Source organism: Corvus brachyrhynchos, unplaced genomic scaffold (assembly GCF_000691975.1).
Source record: "Corvus brachyrhynchos isolate BGI_N302 unplaced genomic scaffold, ASM69197v1 scaffold633, whole genome shotgun sequence".
Taxonomy (NCBI): Eukaryota; Metazoa; Chordata; class Aves; order Passeriformes; family Corvidae; genus Corvus; species Corvus brachyrhynchos.
The window spans coordinates 1536370-1557562 of record NW_008237435.1 but is presented as its reverse complement, the minus strand read 5'-3'; the positions used below and the strand labels follow the sequence as shown (position 1 = coordinate 1557562).

Here is a 21193-nt window from a genome sequence, read left to right as displayed (position 1 = left end):
CTGAGATACTGTGAACCTCAAGGGCTTTGCCCCTTCCCTCCCTTTCGACCTGTGCTGCTGCTAGTCTTAGGAAGAGGTGAGGAGGAGAAAGGATACAGAGTAAGTACCCCAGGAAGAAAAGCTGCAGAAAACCTAGTTTGCATATTTTCAAATAGCAGCATTTGGAAAGTAGCAAACTTAACAACTTTACCTAGTGTTATGCAGTGTGTCTCTAAACAGAGGGCTTTCAACTCAAGTGCCAATTTCCCCTTTGTACCTTTTGATTTTAGGGAGCCTTCGAGCTCTCAATAAGCATTTCTTTTTCTTCTAGGCAATAATCTGTTACATATGGGATCACTTTTATTTTATTAATTTTTATTACTACATTAAGGTCATATGAAGAACTCTTCAGTTCTGTTGCAGTTTTAGACCGTTTTTTTTTTTTTAAGTACTTTTATTAAAGCCCCATATTAAAGCATTTATTAAGGTGCTTTAAAGGTAATGAGTGACTAACTTTAGAAAGAAAACCAGAAGTGATGTCTTCTGGAAAATGTAAAAGGGATTAAAATGGTCCTTGTAATGAATAACTAAATAGAAAGCTCAAGAAACTTGCAAAATCTGAACTGTTTATCAAAATGTATTTATTTTCAAGGAGACAAAATGAGCTTTTCCAGTATTTGAATGGTTAAAAATTCTGGAGCAAATGTGGTAGAAACATTTTCCCTGTGGTAGAAACATTGTCACATTTACTTCAGCTCAGTTGTTCCTGTGGGGATTAATTTATTTGTAATGCAGAAAGCGTTCTTGGTAGAATAATTAGCTTTTCAGGGAACATAGCTTAGACCTCTTTGGAGCCTACGTAATTAGATCTGAGGAAATAGGTTCATCACTACTGCTGCTATTTCATTACTGAGTAATCATTTGTATCTAAACACACCACTCTTTGGAGAATGACTGACTGTGGTCAGATATGCTAATATGCCTCTCATTTGCATTGCAGTGTGCTTAGCAGCATAGTTTTTAAGGTGGGCAAATAAGTATAGCTGGATTTTTAATTCCGTTGTGTTACTAAGATGTTGGTTTGGTTTACAAAGTCTGGGGTATAATAAGCACCCCAAGCCATTTCATTCTGAAAAAGAGACCCTTAATCAGAGAAATCACAAGGGACACATATTTTCTGCTTTATAGGGTTTGTATATCAGAGGAGAGACTTTGAAGTGGGAGAGAAAGAAGCAAAAGACTTTAGGTCCCTGCGGGTACTTCCCGAAGTTGAGTATTTTTTAAGTAATTTCGGACTTCAGTGACAAATGTCTACCTAAATCCAGTGGCAGGTGGGGCTTTTTTGGCTTTGGCCATATGCTATAAGTCACCACTAATATCCACTCTTAGAAATAAAAGACAAATAACACTTCTTGAGATAGCTACAAACCTGAGGTTTATGCTCTTTTCTACAACTTTGGAGGATGTGAGTAGTTGAAAGATACTGAAAGGGGAATTTGCACTTTGTTTAGAACCTTTTTTTCGTACACTGAAGTCTTTTACCTAAAGGATGTTCTTTTCTTTGCCTGTAATATTGTATGTCTGCTGTGACTCTGGTATTACATAAATAGAATTTAGTATTCATGATCCTTAGTACCCTTAATCTTGGGCAAAATAGCCAGCTTCACTGAATAAAAAAATTTAATTTTTTACTGAAAAACGCAACACAAACATGGGAGGGTACTCAGAATAAGAATCTTATTTCCATTGCGAGATGCATAATTTTGGAAAGGCTTGCTTTTTGCTGTTTTTCAGTACAGTGCAAGAGTCCAGATACCTTCTTCATAAAGTTGCTGATTCTCTTTTGAAAAAGACAGGAGCTAATCATGATATTTTTAATATGTGGCTACTCAGCAATCTGTCCTATGGCAACTGTGGGGGTCAACTTTCACCAGAACCTCTGCCACACCTGATTCAGATTCATTCATCCCACTGAAAGTTTCCCATTTCCCTAGCGGTCCTCTCATAGTGCTTTCTCACCTTCAAGAATACCTGCCTGCCACGGAGCAAAAGGGCAGCTGATAACAGGAAGAAAAGAAGAGACAAAAGAGTCAGTGACAAAGCTTCTTTTAAAGAAACCAGCACAGAAGATGCTTTCCTATCTCAGGTCTGAAAGGAAAACAGCAAGCATGTAATCTGGTCTAACAGATGAGGAAGAGGCAGAGAACTGCTAGGTTAGAAACAAGGCTTCATGTATTTTTTTTAAGCTAACAGGATACCATGATTTAGCTAAAGAGGCAAATCTGATTACACAAAGTAGCTGAGAATCTGTTGCACCCGCTAACTAAATGAAAGCTGTGGTTTCTCACAATAGCACATTTTCTACCACCTTCACTAAATAATCCCCAGGAGTCAAAACTCATGTGCATAACTGGCCCAGAGCTTTGAATTACACTTTGGAAGTGAAGAGGAAGCCTGCTAATGAGCTGGCTCATGCAATCTTGCATTACTTGTGGTTTTTTTCTTTCAAGAAATTATCTCTGTTCTCCACTCCGCTGAAGAGTGGTACTTGCTGATGGAAAGCTGAGGAGGTGGATATTAAGGCTGTTAAGGAACCTTAGTAAACAAGCAGATTAAAACTCTCACTTTCATTATAGACACATGAACAGCAAAAAACTTCTAGATGAAAATGTTGGACACTGAGGATCTGATTCCTTGCTGAAGCAAGAGTAATCGAAGGGTAAAGAATTATTATTATAATCTGAGCAATAGAGAGCCTATTCTATTGAAAGAGAGTAAAGGAGTTGCAGATCTTCGAAAAGCCTTGCCTAACCTTCCAAACTGAGGGCTATCTGTAAGGAAATCTCAGAAGTTAAGTATCAGTAGGTGTAGCAGGTGATTGTGTTCTATGACTTCAGAGGTGTTTCAGTTCTGTAGCTGAGGTTCCTTCATCCCTGTGAAAGCCCACTCAAATCAGTCACCCACTTCTCAATGACATAAATGCTATCTGGATCAGATACTGAAGTTTGTTCTCCTCCTTCCTTCACTTCTATCTTACTAGCTTCTATTTTAGACAGAAATAAATGCGTGACAGTCATTCATAGAAACACATGAATGGCCACTCCTTTTCTTATTAACATACAAGCTAGTCTTCATGATATTCCACTGCTTACAGGAAAAGTTGTGTCTAAAGCAATTTTTCCTGAGACTTTAGGTCAAGCAAGTCTATAGAAATGCTGAGAGTCAGCAGTAAGTGTACACTTCCTGCTGTTGCAAGAGGAGAATATGGTTTGGCTGGGGGGGTCTTCCTCAGCAGAGCTAGCCACAAAACTATTTACTCCTGCAAGTCAAAGCTCCCCATAATTTATTTTCCCAAACAGAACTACAGATTAAATGGTTGATTTCCTCTGCATCTTGTAAAGACATAAGAGGTCTTTTACTGCTGATGATTGGGAAGTACTTCAGCACTGTTAGGATGGAAGAAAAAAGATTAAATAGAAAGGACTTTCTCTGCTAGAGTTCCCCCCTGTAAAGCAGCAGTATCTAGCTTCATGAAATTGTTCTCATGTACTTCTAAGTACACCCAGGAAGAAGGTAGCAGTGCTTTTCTGAATGCTTGAAACCAACCTTGGGATCCTGATCAATAGCCAGAAGCTATCCGTCAACTGCATGAGCTCTGCTTTAAGATAAGGAATGGCAAAGACCAGATGTAGGAAGAGAGAGCAGCCTAAACTTTCAAACTATATATGCATATGGAGAAATTTGAAGCTAGTTTAGTCCTCTTCTGTGAAAAGCAGTGATTCACCAGAAATCTACAAGTTATCAATTAGTACAGAAGATGGCCCATTTTCAGTTGGGTAAGCACTGTAACTCCTGATTTAGAGCTAATGTTTTAGATTTAAGCGTGGCCTGTATTTTACCAACATAGCTTGATTTTTTAAAAATATATTAAACAACCCCCCAAGTACCTAAATAGAATGGCTGCATTTAGAAGGAAGATTAAAGAAATGCATCTTATTGGCAAAGATCACATGGCATGTTCTTAGCCATTAGGATAGAAAAATAACAGACTGGATGCCTGCCAGTCCTAGAAGTGTGGAAAATTAGATGCCATTTTGCACACAAATCAATACTGTAAGTGGGAAATCTTAGGTCTCCCAAACTGTCTGCAAATCTAGCTGCTAATTGACTCAATTAATCTCTGATCCTGTTTCCACAAAATGATATGCTTAGAATAAGGGGAGACTGGCAGTGTTCTAGATGATTAGAGACTATTCCTTTAATGAGCCTTGCTCAGCCATGAGCAGCTAACTGACCATTATTCTTCAGAAGGAAAGAAACAGGCTCTGCACTGACAGCAATGGGAAGAAAAAAACTTTGTCAACAAAAAAGCCTTTTAAAGAATGGCTAAAAAAGTGATTAGATGCACTGGTGATTATTATAGTCATTATCCATCTGTGGCAGGTCCTCCGCTAAAATCCACCTTCATTCCCTACGCAGGCCATGAAATCTGCACAGATTTGCTTCCTGAAGCTGTTAATGCTGCCTGACTCTTTCCTGAATACTTTGTACTCCAAACACAAGATGTGGCAATGCAAGATACCCCGAGAAACAGTTTAATTCTCAAAATGTGAAACTAGGTAGAGCATCAAGAGCTGTTACTGCATATACAAAGTGTGAAACAATGGTGAATATGAGATGAGGATACCGCAGATTTGCTTGGAAATTAACTATGCACTAAAAGTGGATCAGGATTGCCTTTTCTTTTTATATACACAGACAAACCCTGGCATCTTATTGTGTTTACTTATGGAGGTACAGAGGACACAGAGGAAACTACTATAGCAAGGCAAAGGACAGTTAAGGGTAATTGTAATAGGATTTCTATATATAGAAAGGATGTGAAGCCACTTTTAGCACTTACTCATTCTTTCCTGGTACAGGATGACAAACTGTCTGATGTTTCTTCAACAGTATTTTAGAACAGAACCATTTTAGGCTTTATTATATTATTAGTTTATTAAATGTCATGCATTAGGTACTAGGACACAAACAAACAGATCGTGGCTATGAGGATGAACTTAAAAACGTCAAGAAAAAGAGTCTAAAAGAACAGAGGTAGAGAGAGAGGTAAAACAAGATTTCTGTACAGACTTTTATCTGTTAGACAGTTCTGGAAATTAAGTTTTTTGTGTATTTATTCTGAACTGCTTAAAATGCATCCTTCCAGTAAACTTATCCAGGTTATAGCCTGATCATGGGCTGTTCACAGAGATAAATACCTGTGGCAGATGATGATTTTAGAAAATTTAGTGTGGAGAGTTTCTGTGTGTACCAGCTAGGCAATGCAGCTAGGGATTAGGTGATTTTTATTTATCATTTGTATAGTTCCAGGAATATGCACAGTTTTCCATAACAAAGGAAAAGGTCAACTGCTGATATGAAGAGACTAAAATTGTAATGAGGCATAACACCCTAAAGCCATGATAAAGCACAGGAGAACAGAGCAGAGGAGGACAAGAGTTTCACTGGTGTCAGTGCATAGTAATATATAGCTTATGGACTGTGTTTTTACACAAACACATACAAAAATGCATTGGCTAATGTGCTTGTGAATACTTCTCAGCATCAGAGGGAACTGTCCAAGGGAATACTCAAAAAACCTGAAGGGTAGGAATTTGTCATTGTATTATAAAGAGGATGATGCTTCTGATTCTGGAATGTGTGAAAAGCAGAGTTTATCAGTTTGGCAACCAACTCCTTGCTGCAGGTGTGCTTAGTGCAAACCTAGAGGAAACAAGTCTGATCCAGCAAATGTATATGCTATTAAACTGCAAAGATACTCTGTGAAACTTAGTGTCTTTTGTTAGCTGTGCTTTTCTGTCCTTCCCATGACACTATTTCAGGACTGTTAATATTACAGTATTTATTTGAGCTTTTGAATAGCAAACCATGTGACATATCTTTGATTTGCATGGGCTGTCAAAACAGGATACAATTCTTTTTGTTGCATGTAAATCATATGAAATATCTCTTTGGTGTGCCATTTCAGTTTCTCTCTCATGTCATCATGTTTGTAGCCAGTCACGCTTTAGTTCCAGACCTTCACAGGAGCATGGGTTGCATTAAACACTACCTGCCACTCTGCACAGGTTTTCTGGCAGAAAAGGAAGCTGCCATTACAGGGATATGAGCTGTGCATGTGCACTGAAAGTATACATAGATGAGCCTGATCATCAGGCAAAAGCATGAGGAAACATTCTCATTCAGGACTCCTCACTTTGGCTTGTAACCACAATAGACTATGAAAAAAAAAAAAAAAATCAAATATTTATGGTCTGCTCTTGTTCCTGTTCTCATCAGTAGTCTCTCAAAGTCACACACACACACATATGCTGCTGATTAAACCCTGTTCACTGGCTGCCCAATATCCCTTTATCCCCTTCCCTTCCCTTCCCTTCCCTTCCCCTCCTTTCTTGTGGAAAATATTAATGATGTGCTTCAAATAGCCATCTGAATATCTATGAAGCCTATGAGAAGGCCTTCTGATTATTTAAAGAGTTTGTCATTCAACAAAGAGAAGACAACATCTCATAGGATTCATGCAACCCTTTGCTCTGCTTTCTTTCAGACAATTCCTTGGGAAAAAACCGAACCAACCAAGCAACCAACCAAAAGAACACCCAAAAACAACAAAAAATCCCCAACAAAACCAAAAAAAAGCCTCTATTGTCTCTAGTTAATTTACCACTTCCTCCCCATGGGGACTGACCTCTGCAGTGCATTGTCTCATGACAGTTGAATTTCATATCTGAAGTGTACAATGGGGCCTGAAAAGTATTAGATACCTCCTGGTTTTGAAAGAAGCAACCAAGAGAAGGATGAGGGTGTCTTTACTGAGGGATAAGGGTGTTTTCTCCTGGTTATTTGAAACAGAGTCAAAACCAGGCAGGATAAATGACAACTGTGAAAAACCTTTCTTCAAAGGTTCTGATTGATTTGACGGGATTTCTCTACCACATACCCTAATGAAGTCTGGAAATAGATGTGAGCATAATGACATCGATTTCAAGGTGAAGCACAGCATTATGTTTTGTAAAAGTAATTTTTTTCATGTTTTTGCCCAATTTTTTCACTAAGAATTTGCTTTTAAACCATCAAAAGAAACATTCACGTACAATAATGACAGATTAAATCTACAGCTGAAGGTGGAAGGTTTTTTTTCCTTTTGAAGCTGAATTTATTGCTTTGGGAAGGTATCAGATTGACGGATCTTGAAGTGCCCTATTTATTCATAGAACAAGTGACAAGCTTCCCTTCATTGCAGCTTTCTTCAGATTCTCAAAAAGAACAGTCCCACAAATCTACTTACAGCAATGATAAATATTTAAGACACAAGGTTGGAAATATACTGTAATTTGTCTGGTGGCAGTGTTCTATTCCAGTAGCTTTGTATCTTTCATAGAGATGATTAATGACCTTGGGGCTTTAGGTATGGGCTGTAGAGTGACAGTCCTACAATGTAAATACATCCAAAGGCTCAGAAAATGAAGCACTTGCTCCAGCCCATGGCAAGGAAGATAATTTCTAAGTCCATATGCTATGGGGAAATATCATATGGCACCCATGACAGTTCAGAAACGTCAGTCATATATTTTGCTAACATGTAGTTGCTAAATGGAGCTGTTTAGTGGATACAGTGGTAAGCAAGTAGCTTTTAGCCCTGCTTCTAAAACACGGTACTGTAATCAAGCCCCAAATTTTTTTAAAAAGTCTTCTATTTGTGTCTCAAAGAAAAATAGCATATTGTTCTAAAAGATGCTATCTTTCTGCCCCAGCATATTTCCTGCTATTTTTTTCTCCTTTAATCCTCAACAGTTCCTGGCTCATACTGGTCTCTGCCCTTCAGCAAACACAGTCAATCCCTCTGGTCATCCCAGGCCGCATTAGTAGCTGTTATCTGCTGGCATTAACTGCATCTGCTGGACAGCAGGGCTGAAAGGGAGAAGCTTTCTGTGGCTGTGCTGAAGCCTAGCAGCCCACTCCTTCCTTCTGTGCCTGTGCACTCAGTGAGCCCCTCTGTGCAGGCACTGTCAGCACAGTTCCCCCCCATCCCTGCCTCTGGAAATGTCTGCTTTCAGTTGATTGCCATGTGACTTTCCTTTTAGAAAAGAGTATCCTTTTAAATACGGCCTCTAAATCTTTTTGATGTTTGCCTATCAGTGATTTGTTTCTACCATATCAATAAAATATAAAAATGAACACACAAAAGTTTATTATGTTATGATAGGAGGTTTGTTCTCTTGTTTAAACTTAGAAAAGCTCTAAACAAATGGGAGGTATTTTCTGGCAAAGGGAGTTCTCCTTGCCTGATATAATATATTCTCCTTACAGTTTCCAGGTAACAACAGTGAGAGAAAATCAGGCTAGTACAGCATGGAAAAAACTACAAAAGAGTCTCTGAAATTCCCGAACAATAAGTATTTCCCAAGTGTTCTTTTTTATAATAATTGTGTTTCATTCTTTTTTTCACTCTGGCTAGTCCAAGAAACCCTTTAAATTGTTACTCATTTGTTGAATTGTTTCATTCCAATGTGTGTTTGAATTTATTTTCTATATTAGTACATAACACGCACAAAAAAAGAAATGGTGGTCTTCAGATGCAGTTTATAGTTATGATAATTTTTCTGTGGGTTTTTAGTTTCTGGGCTAAGATCAATTTCTGCCATATTTAACAAGTCAGAATGTGTGACTTTCAGTACTTTGTGGTAACAAGATGTTCTTCTGTAGGGAACATAAAACTGGTCTTGAGAGTGGAAATTTTTCAGCAGTAAAATAAAACAAAAAATTATGGCAACTGTTTCCATGGGTTATATTCTTTATTTATGAGCCACTTTATGCCTTTTATCTGTTTATTGGGGGAATTCTGAAAAATAGTAGGAGTTACAGTCACACATACAGAAATTGCTGGTTTTAATCTAGTTAGTTCAGGACTAGTGGCGTTGAACTAGTGGCATGTGATTACGTTCACCAAAGACTTATTCCTTCAAAGCTGCTGCATATCCTGAAGTTTCTGGTCCCACATCTTCACCACAGTGAATGGAGTTCTACATGCAAGTCTCTGTTGGTAGGGAGAAATAAGACTTTTCTGGCTAATGGCTGTTAAAAAAATGAGCCTAGAACTTAAGTGTCAAAGAAAATGATTTCTAACCCAGCCATTACTAGTGAAAGTTTATACAAGTCATGTTAGCAGCATTGAAGCTGCAGCCTGAGCCAACAAAGAGGGTCTTTACTGATAAGATCAGCCATCAGCAATACAAGATCTATGAGAACTCTGGGAAGTTCTGGAAAACGAAGAATTTACCCTCCATGGAGTAGAATCAGATTAAGAAATATTTAAACAAGCTGGGCATCCACAAATGGATAGGACCTGATTGGAAAAACCCACAAGCGATGAGGGGTTAGGTGATACCACCACAAGGCCACTCTCAGTTACCCTTGAAAAGTTGTGGTGATCAGGAGCAGCTCATGTGAACTGGAAGAAAGCAAATGTCACTCATATCTTCAAAAACGGCAAGGAGAAAATACAGACTGGTCAGCCACACCTCAGTCCCTGGGAAGGTCATGGAACAAAAAATCCTGGAAGCTGTTTCCAACTATATTAAAGACATGAAGGTGACTGAGAGATAGATTTACAAATGGGGAAATCGTGCTTAACTAACCTGATACCTTTCTATAATAACATGGCTCTCTTGGTGGATGTGAGGAGATTAGTGAATGTAAATAAGGCTTTTGACTCTGTCCATCATAACATTCTCACAGACAAATTGATTAAATACAAGTTAGGTAAGTGGGCAGTGGTCTGAAAAGTGTCTGAACTGACAGGCTCAAAGGTTGTAAATAGCATTTTGGGAAGGAGGTAGTAGTAGAATCCACTGCACATTCTAGCCTGAGGATGAATAATATGGAATACCCCACTGAATAATACAGAATTCTCTTGCAGTTAAAAAAATGAACTTTACTATTCCCATTCATATTACCATACATATTAGTCTGTATTGTATTGTATTGTATTGTATTATATTACACACAAGCTAAGAGAAGGTTAATATGGTGTGTTTATTATTTAATCTTAATTTCTTTACAGGATCATACACAAATTTCTGATTTGATGAAGTATCAGGGAATATCATGAACATCAGAATTAATTCCACCTAAACTTCACACCCTTAACTTTGATGAACTCGTTTGAAAGTGCTGTCACAATGTCATCCCACTAAAATCAGAGTAGAGGGAAGATGGGCACTCTTCCTTTTGTGCCTGAGCATGTGCAAGTACCCCAGGAGGTGATGTTCTGCACATCCTGAGTCAGCCTTGCATTCAAGTATTTGAGTATTTGCTGTGCATTGGAACACAGCACCATTGTGATGGATCTGTTAAACACTTGTGCTGATATTCACCTGCCTGAGACAAAACAGGAGGTAAATTGGGAAGGTAGAATGTGACCATTCCAACCGGTGACTCAGATTGCAAGTGATAGTGGTGCAGTACCCCCAGAAGTATTCTCATGTTTTGTCCAGGCACTTAAGATTCAATTCGTAGTTTGCAATGGAGACAGTGTCAGAAATTTACTGCTTGAAATTTGTTTAGAAAAACTTTTCCTTCTAAATAAAAATCTTCACATTTTCAATGGATATCTGACACATTTTGGTTTCTAAGCAAAATACTTTTACCATTAAAACAGAAGAAAAGGCATGGAGGAGATATTTATTCATTTTCATTTCTCTCAAAATTTTCTTCAGTAAATCCCTGCCTGTCTGTTCTAGTGATCAATATTTATGACACATAATGAACTTTAAATCACTGGTGAAGTATCTCCAGGATTCATTTAGAATTCTGTAGATACTCTTAATTTTGACATGTAAACTCTTCTAATACACAGGTCAGTCTAGAGATGCTTTCATTTTGCTTTTTTTTCTGAAGAAAAGGTCTAGTGTAAGGTCTAGTAATACTTTTATTCTTTTCTTCTTTCTCTTGAGTCCATTAATGCTTGGCTTTGTTAAGTCGATATAAAGCACAGTACAATAAAAACATTTCTGTGTAACTCAATTTGGAACTGAACTGACTGTTAGATGTTTTCCATTTCATCTTACTCACAAAGAGAACTGTTGAAATGAGATCAGGTTGGAAAAGGAAATCAGGAAATACCATGAATTGGTTATTGGGTAAAAAAAAAAAAAAAAAAAGGCAAAGAACCCTGGAGAAGGGTGTTCCAGGTATTTCATCATATTGAATGAACAAAAATCACTTTGTATGCACTTGTTACACAAGTATCTACCCGAAATATTTAGAGCCCATGGAGTTTTACCATGGTGTGTAAGCACTTTCTTTGTTATTTTTGAGCTTGCTTTCTTGCCACTCTCCGTTGGTGCAATTCTTACAGAAATTGGTGGGAACTGAGAACTGATATATGGAAAGCGAAAGTCTTGGGCAGAGTGGTATGAACTAAGAAAAGAAAGGGACCCAAAATAACACAATGCAGAAAAGATATGCAACAAACTGTATTTTTCCATAGAGTATTTCCAGCCCAGTTCAAATGTCTCCTAACTGTATGCTCTTAATTACTTTAAAAAGCACTAGCAATCCAAATTAAGCTCCAGGAATATCATGTTTGATTCAGGCTTCCAGAGCGACATAAATTCATTAAATCTTCCACACAATCCTCTTTGTTACTTTTGGCATATCTACAATTTTTGTGTAATAAAATATTGCATAAAGGGTTTAGTAAATTGAATTTAGCATTATGCCAGCAACCCTAAATGCTCCTGAATTAAGCTTTTGTCTTTCAGATTTGTAGATATTTAAAGGGGATCTCTGTAGCTATAAGTGTGCATATATATGTAGATTTGTGGGTGTGTATGTGAACATGTGTGTACATGTCTAATATATATAAATGCTGACAGGCGCTGCATTTGAAATATAAGTGAAGCTTTACTTCTTTGTCACTTCAAAAACCATACACAATGAAATGAAGAAAAAAACCCCAACTTCATAACCAATTTCATCTTTTGGAAATGATTTTAGAATTGTGTTGGAAGGATACTTACGAGGAGAGCAAAAAGAATTCATGCCACTAAATGGAACATAAATGAGTTAGAAATGTATTTTCACCATCTGCTGCTCTCATGAAATCTAGAGATTTGTAAATGGCAGTTTTGAGTAAGAGTAAATCTGAGATTTGGTGACTTTTCTTCAGTCTGTAATCTTGAGACAATGTACTTCTGTCTGTTTTAGAAGTATACTTTGTACATTTTAGATTACTCAAAGCATCTAAAAGTCTGTGAGAAGTAAGTAGTCTGAGCAGATATCTTTGGCCTCCTCATCCATACAGTACATGAATATATGAACAGCTGTGGAGATCTGGAAGTGTATCTTTGTAAGACACAGTTCAAATGGTAATTGTAGGTAGTCACAGCCAACACTCCAGTCTTTTGCTCGAGATTCAAATATTCCCTATTGCTGCAAAAGATTATCCCTTAGAATTGTAAGCAGATGTCTTTTAAAATTAAGCTCACACCAGTGGAATTATTTTACTCTGTTATGAGAGGCTACCACATAATCTGCTATGTGAAGTGGCTCATTATAAATAATGATTCTGCTTCTATGCTGCACAGCCTCCTGCATGTGTCCTGGAGAGATGCTGCTCATTGTTCTGAACTGCATAGTTTTATCTGTTGCAAAATACAAAGGCTTCCAGAATTCCCCAACTTTATTTTTCTCATGTACCATCTCTCTGGTAATGCTGGGAGCAATGACAGCAGTTCCCAGTCACATTTCTGCTCAGAAGGGAGCTATTGGCTTCCTAGGAATTATTTATGTGTCTTTCATGGCAGTAAAGTGTTACGCAGTTTAAGAATCCCTGGTCCAAGCAAAGGGATTTTACTACTATTCATAAAGTAGACATATTATTTTTACAGTTGTTTTATTGTTGCATTGTGTTGTTGTTTTATTGCTGTATTCATAACCAAGCAGCACATGTTTACATCCGAGAACCATTTTTAAAGTAGGATAATCAAACATAAAAATGTGCTAAAGGGAAACCAATACAAGTCTTGCTCCAAGTGAGAGATAACTTTGACACCTGTGGGGAATACAGAAAGAAGAAGGTTCTTGATGAAAGTGCTCAAGATGCAGCCTTCCCTAGACCTTGAAGTAGCGTATTTCATGGACTATAATGCAGTCCAGATAATTTGGGATTTTGTGACTGCTCCAGAGAGAAACTAGCAGAGAAAATCTGCTTAAGTGGCCATCAATATTTAATAAACTTTATGGCATCTGTCAACCGGACGAGTTTCATGGACATCTGCTCCCGAGTTGGCACAAAGTTTGGTTTATCTATCTGAGGTATGGATCAGATACCAATACTATTGGTTCACTCTTCAACACTATAAATAACCCTGCGTGCAAGCAATTGCTTAAGCTTTCAGCAGTAACATATGTGACCCTGTAAAGATTTGACCTCTTTTCTATCAGCATAGTATCAGCTGTTCTCATATGTTTCAACTCAGCATTCTGAAGATCAGCTGCAAAAGCCATTAATAGGGCATTTGTATTGAAAGGACTCAGAAGTTCCTTTCCTGATTGCATTAAGGTAATTAAGGTTTCTGCTTTTGCAGATGATGTAGTTAAGATAGATAACCACATATACATGCACCTACAGGTTATTTCTTCATATAAATTGCTGAAGTGGAAGCTTATAAATTGGTAAACAGGAATTGTAATGTACTTACAAAATACAGTGAGAAGGTGGTCCAGTGAAAATAACCAATAATGTCAGACTTCCAGCTTCACAGACCAGTGGAGAGCAAAGAAAAATGAATTATTTTTTTCATTTCAAGTTTCCTAACAGGCTTTTCTTTGAATGGGGTGCTTGCAACTTCTTTCTGGCATGGAAAATGTATGAAATAAATACATTAGTCATGTTTTCATGGTTTTGGCAGAACTTCTGCAAACAAGTATTTTTCAGGAGGGAAAAGAAGGGAAGGCCAATGATTTGTTGGAAATACTATATGATATTTGTAAGAGATGGGGAAGAAAGTGAACAGAATTTATATAAGCCACTCCAAGCAAATGAGCTATAAAAACTCTGGGCCTTTAGATCAGTTTACTCATCTCAAATCTTGCCCTTATCTTTGAGAATTGTATTTATTTCACTGTGAGAAATGAAAATTATTATTAATGTGATAACACAATTCTCATTTAATCTAAGGCCTTTCTTACTGTTGCGTACTGTTGCAAAAAGTTCTTACATATATAAATCGAATACAAAACTAAATGGTCATAGAAAATAATAAATTGTGGTTTTTAACCATCTAAAGAGCACCTGTTGCTACACAATGCCCTGAACTCATAAAGGCCCCCATTCCGTGTAAAGAGACTCATATGAAAAATATATAAATAATATGTGATACCAAGCTTCAACTGGTAAAGACAGGGTCCCTGTCTTCCCATCTTTCCATTTTATTTATTGTGTTCATTTAGTATCAAGATTAATCTAGATGCAAATAAGAGTCTGCCAATTGCCTGTAAAGAGCCCACTTCAAAGGGAACTGCATTCTTCCAGCAACACAATTTAAACAGTAGTAAGTAATTAATTACAAGGAAAACCAAGTTATCCAATGCCCCAAAGTCATGTCATGCAAACAGACACTTCAGAGAGTCAGTGCATTTGTGGTTAGTGCTGACTATTGGTCCAGTGTGGTAATCATTTCTAGAACCATTTAAAAATTGATAATAAGAATATTAGTGCAGGTCCTTAGACTATGGCCAGCAAACTCTGAGTGCTTGTGTGGCTGTACATGATCAACAATAACCCACCCCATCTTTCGTTCCTGCATAAGAAAGAGAGCCAGAAAGATGCTGTGATTTAAATGGGAGCTGATCTCTGAAAGTTTATTGAATGCCAGACATAATTAATTGATCCTGGTAAGACCGATGTAAAGTTGGCAGCTACTATACAGTAGTTTTTATGTAGAAGTTTTATACAACAGGAAATTTGAGGTAGGAAATGTGAGGCCATGTGCGTGATATTCCACAGTCTTCCCCAGGAGCTCTTTGTCATCTCTCTTGAAAATTAAACAGCTCAAATCTAGAACGGCCACCTACTTTCAATTTCAGGACCTACCTGCAACTTTTGATAACTCACAGGTCAAAGTTTAAGGCAATAATAATGCAGAACAACAAATTCCTTTCATAACTTTATTCCTGTAAAACTTCTGATATGCTTAATAAATACTAGAAATTCTTATATGAAGTATCTATGCCTATATGTTTGATGCTTCCTTTCTTTTGCTGTGATGTTTAAATATTATTGGAAGAATAAATGAATGATAACTCTTGAGCCAGATATCTCACTGAAAAAATCATTTAGTCATTACATTTGTGTTTAAAATTGTACTGCTGCTACTATAATTCTACCATGTCCATTTTTTAATATTTTAGTATGCAGCAATGGGGTTCTTACATCTAGGATTACTGTGGTGATCAGATTTTGAAGCATATCTTGAGGTTCAAATTACTGATCAAAAATGTTTGCTGATAATATGCACAAACATGTTCTGTGCAAAAGCCCCCAGTAATTACTGCATAGAGTGCAGAAAAATAAAACAAAAGAGAAGCTGAAGGATCATTCATTTGAGCTGCTTTGAGATACATCAAATCAAGGTAGGATTTTAATTCCTGACTCCTGCTTTACATGGGTTTGGCTCCTGAAGTTGTGAGGGTATTCCAACTGACTTCTGTGCATCTCCATAAGGATTTGTGCACTGCAGAAAATATGCCAGGCCAGCTATAGTGAATTCATTCACAGCAGACACAGCATGCTGCAGTTTAATCCCTTGTCACCAATGGGCTGATGTTTACATTGCTTAAGTGCTAATATGCTAATTCCAGCTGCTGGTATCAAGAGGTTAATATGATGCCTCTGCTTTAGTAATTATTGCTTAAGGTTGGCTGGCACATTAATGGAAAATTGATGAAACTGTTTAGGAATTGTAACACCCTCTGGAAAAAAATATACAATTCATTTCTTAAGTAAATCTGATAAGCAAATAATCAAAGTCATTTGTCAAAATCCAAAGTAATTGGCAACTCCAAAATAAATACTGTTTCTCTTTCCAGCTACAAAGTTAGACACTAAATGAATTTTAATAAAAGTCCAATGCTTTGTAATGGAGAGGGGACTGCAGCTTTTCCTTTTGACAGGGTGTTTCAGAGGAAACATGTTTTCTTTTGATGTAAAGATAAAAACATAAGCCCTTTTCATCCCAGCTTCCAGATGCAGTGTGAAACTAGTGACCCTACTAACACTGCTGATGTTTAACATTTTCAATGCAACTTTATTTGCATGTTTTGATGTTAGTAATGGTGTTCATCATATTGAAAGACTAACTGTGAGTGGAAGGATCAGACAATGAAAGTACATCTGTTCGTCACTTTCTTTACTGGCACCATTTTACTGTTTGGCTCTCTGATTTCCACTGAGAGAGATTTGGAAACTATTCCTCCTTCACGATTTCACATGCCTTTAGGGAAATCTCTTACCCAAATCATGCTGCTCTGAAACAAGCCTCCTGCAGATAAAAATCCATAGAAATAACTGTTTGTCTTGTTGAGTTACATATAGCAGGCTTCCCCCAACAGATGCATCAGATATGTACAGTAACATCGCACAGTTGCTATATGAGTGCTTTCTCTTGTAAATCAGATTCGGTGTCAGATTGTGGCTATAAAAGGTACATTTGAAAGTGTGCTGGTGAAAGTGATGAAAATGACTTTTCTGGCTCAGTCCAAGCACATAGACAGGTTACTTAAAAGTCCCTCCCATTCTGAAGTGTCAGGAGGGGCACTTGTGCAGAGGTGGAGGTCATCGCAAATCTGGTCTCAGCATCCTTGTTCCTGCTTTTAGACTTCACTGTTCTGTCCATATTAGTGTCTTGGAGTATATTATCAAGAATATTCATCTCATCTCACACAGAGGTGATTATGTGCCTCCAGAAAGAACCTGGAAGTGAACCAGGATATGGAAATGAAGCAGGGAGCTAATTGTTTGAGCAGAAATGTATCCATAAATGGTGATGTTAGGGCTGATGGAGGATGGCGTATTTCCTTCAATCATTGTGAGTTAATATAGTCCCATATTTCTAAATCCTATTTCCTGTCAAACTAGGTTCCCATTTTCTGTCTAAATGGAAATATTTCAAAAGGATGAGGTTCTGTAATATAAACAGGAGCCCAAAGAAGAGGGGTGTTTTCTTAGATGCTGAAAATTCAACTCAGAAGTCAAGATCCCAAATTTTGCAAAGCACCTCAAATACTCCTGTGCTTTGACTCCTTAATCTCCACATCACATCCACTTCTCCATTTTGTATGACAGTAAAAGCAGTATTGCCAGTTATTTCTTTTCAGGCTAATATTAACTTTTCTGTTATAATGTCAAATGTATTGTACTGAGGGCAACAAATCACCTGTCCCACGTCTTATGCCTCAAAGGAACAGGGAACGATGATAGGAGCGTGTACTTCCATGACTACTAAGATAAATTATTTTGAAAAAAAACAAACCTCAGCCATGGCGCCAGTGCTGTGTTTCTATTAATAGCAATGAAATACTTCACTGTCAGTGAGCTTCTAGGTATAGTAGGCCAGGTATTTTCCCATAAAAACGTGTTTCTCATCATACAGCTTGCAGAAAAATAGTTGGACATAAAGGACCCAGAATAAAGCAGAAGCAGTTTTAGTCTGCAAGATCAAAAATTAATAATCCTTTTGAAAGAACATACCTGTATTTTTACATCTCAGAGAAAACATATATAACAGTATACAGTAATATTACATATATTCCTTATACAGAGTGGTTCCAGTTTATTCCAGGTGGTACCTGAATTATACTGTTGTCTTCCAGCACTGCCATTACTGTAATTACTACAAACTACATGGTTATGTCATATATGTTCCACAGTAAGAGATTTTTCAAAACTATTTATTTTGTTTTGATTAGCACTTCTGAGTGGGTAATTACACAAACCTGTTTATTCTCTAATTACTCATGCAGTTCTATCCCTTATCATAAAGATCATACAAAATAAAGAATCACATTGGCCTTCCAGCAAATTTTTGAGTTTTTGGTGGTGGGTGTGGGGGTTTTATGTAGCTTTCAGAAGTAGAAATATATGTAATTGGTGTGTAGATAGAAGCAATTGTAAATACCCCAAAGACTCTCTTCCAATTCTCTATCATAAATTGCCAGATGCTGGCAGTTAAAAGAAAAAAAATATATGTTTTATGAAATTGTTGGCTATGAAAGATACTTCCTGAAGCCTACCCAGAGTATAATGCATTTGTTTGATGCTCAAGGGTTCTTTGAAGATGAATTTTATTGTCCATAACCTTGCTGCAGATAGCTGCATTATAGCTGTACATACCTGACAAATTTATTTCCAGGTTTATTTCTTGTCTTAGGCTTTAATTGAGCTGTAGAAACTCTGCTGTGTAGCTGCAGTCATGAAAACCTACGGGGCTTCTGTGGCCTGGCTGTCAGTTTGACAACCAGGAAGATTTGACAGACAATTTGGTCCTTCTTTTGCAACTAGTCAACACTCATGTCCCCTTCTACATTCAAGTTCTCATTGTTCAGACATTTGGGGAAAAGCTGTATTTAATAATAAGCCATTTCAGAGTAAAGGCTGATATTTCTGCTACTTAGTGTTCTGCTTGGCTCCCAGAAATGGCCAGCCTGGTGGAAGCAGTGACACAGGACTGATGACTCAGACTGGCCATCTATGCCTCTCATCGCAGTGCATTTGGCACATAAACGTAGGCTAAAAACCAGCTCACCTATAGTTCCACTTGACAGTAGGAGAAACAGCAGAGTGTGTGGAAGTGTGAACACACAGGGGAAGTCTGTAACATGTATTTGTCCTTGAGGAGCACGCTCCATCCAGCTGAAGAAGTTCTGTTTCCAACATTGACTTGGGTCTCAATGGGAAAAAAAAGCCCCAACATACTGCTTTTTCATGTGGGAACAGCTGCCATCTAAAATAGGCGACATTTTTCTTCTCTATGATTATATGCTCTCTTACTTTAATAAAGATATGGCACAACAACAGATCCTAACAGTTTCTGTAGGGATTTCTACAAGAGAGCACCTGACCAGGATGCAGCAACCCACAAACAAAAATTCTGATGCAGTTCAGGACTCAGTGTAGATCCAGTCTTGTACTTTTTCTCTCTGATGACCTAATCCAGGATCTCAAATATAAAGATACCCAGGACAAAGAAATAGCTCCTAGGTTGGTCAGGGTATGCTGAGAGCATTAAGTCAGCATTTTTGCATTCACGTGTATTCATTCCATGGGAAACACATGGTTCTTCTACTAAATATGTGTTGTGACAACAGGAATAGCGTGTCCTTGTCAACAGCTGCATGATAAAACAGAGACATCTACTGGTTAAAATACGAAATTGGAAAAATATCAAAACTTAGGCAGAATGTTAGACTAAGGCTTGTCCGACTGCCCTCCCTTTCCCCCCCAAAGAGCTGAGTAAAATATTCAAACTCCACTGGTGCGTTCTGGTTAAAGGCAACAGCAAACCTCCCTTTGATTTCCTGAGGAAAAAAAACAGGCCCTGTAACATAGATAGACCGTAATTGTAATAGACCATAAGCATGTAGACATTTATTTGTGACAGAACAAAACCAGTCTTCTGTAGAACAGGGAATATTCAGCCCTTCTTCTGTCCAATTCACAGTTTGGGATAAAAAAGACATTCTTTGAACACCCTGTTCAGCACCTGCCTGAGGTATTTGTGCTAAAAGCAGAGCCTGAATTACAGCCCTAAACTGGAATATTCCCATAATTTACAGGCATATTCTCATATACTGTCCTGTTATTCTGAGCTCACAGCAGCATCAGCAGTACCTTTTAATAGTATTTTAATAATAGATAATATATTTTGTGAATCAGGTCTGTATTCAATTACCATTTGACCTTCCTAAATGGGATGTGAGGACATTTACATATTTATTGAAGAGCACCGGTACTCTGTATATGTGTTACAGCATACATCATGCCTTAATAAGGGTTTGAAACTGCAGTATTACAGATAAAGTTTCAAAAGTAATCCTGGAGTGACATCTAACATAAGGAAATGACAGTTAAGATATGCAGACCTTTAATTACTGTATTGCAAAGAACAACAGGCTGGATTCCTTTCCCTAACAATATCTCTGATTCCTCAAGTTTGGGAAATACTGGCATAACCTTTACATAAAACCATACATTAATACAGATGTTTCTAGAGAGGGGCAGTTCTGAAATTTCTATAGAAATTGACATGAAGCCAAGATAGAAAAATTATTTTAAAAGTGTGAATAAAGATTATGTCTGAATTTTGTGCCTGTCATAATTTCAAATAAGTCTGAGTATCTGATAGATGATATCTGCCTTCAGGAAGGCCATCCCTACTCACTGTAATATATGACTAAAAAACAGTCTTAGTCAATGGTAAAAAGATGATAGAATGAGAACAGTTTAAACAAAAATCTTAATGTGTTTGTCAGCAAATTAGACTCAAGTGTACAGTCTTGGCTAGTAACCTGAGGTCCCAAGTGTAAGCAAATTCCATTAAAACTAAATGGCAAATAGAAACAGTGAGAACCAAGAAATTTGATTTCCAGTTTCCACTTTTTCAAAATCAGTTACATCCAGCTTTCTGCTTTAAGTTGAATGTTAATATCAAAATAGGTGGCGTCAGAATACATCTGTATATCAGGTGTGCTGATTTCCCCCATTAAACCCGTTCAACAGCCTATGCTAAAGCTCTATTGCTAGAGCTAAGCAATTGGGGTTTGATTTTTCATTACTCCTGCTTGTTTATCTCTGCCGTGATTTGTTGGGTGTTAGTAGTAACTTACTAAACGGCAAGTGGTAAAAAGAAATACCTCACCTTTGGCGAGATTCCTGCCTCCTTAAACGTTTGAGGTTTTTTTTTTCCCAAGAAATAAATATTATGCCAGAGCTATCTTTATTTTCCCAGACTTATCTTTTTAGGCTGCATACTTCGCATACCTTCATGTAAGTAAGGTGGCAGAGTAAAAGGGGTTTGCAGTGAGTGTGGGCGCACCCCTTGTGCCGCGTCAGCACCGGGCCGAGGGACAGCTCCGGCCCCGCCGGGGT

At 37.6% G+C, this 21193-nt stretch overlaps 1 protein-coding gene across 1 annotated transcript in view; it reads left to right on the top strand.

Annotated features, from left to right (window-relative positions):
- Positions 1-21193, top strand: part of KCNB2 (potassium voltage-gated channel subfamily B member 2) — a 174651-nt gene that overhangs the window by 132594 nt on the left and 20864 nt on the right. The gene's annotated exons all lie outside the window — the stretch shown is intronic.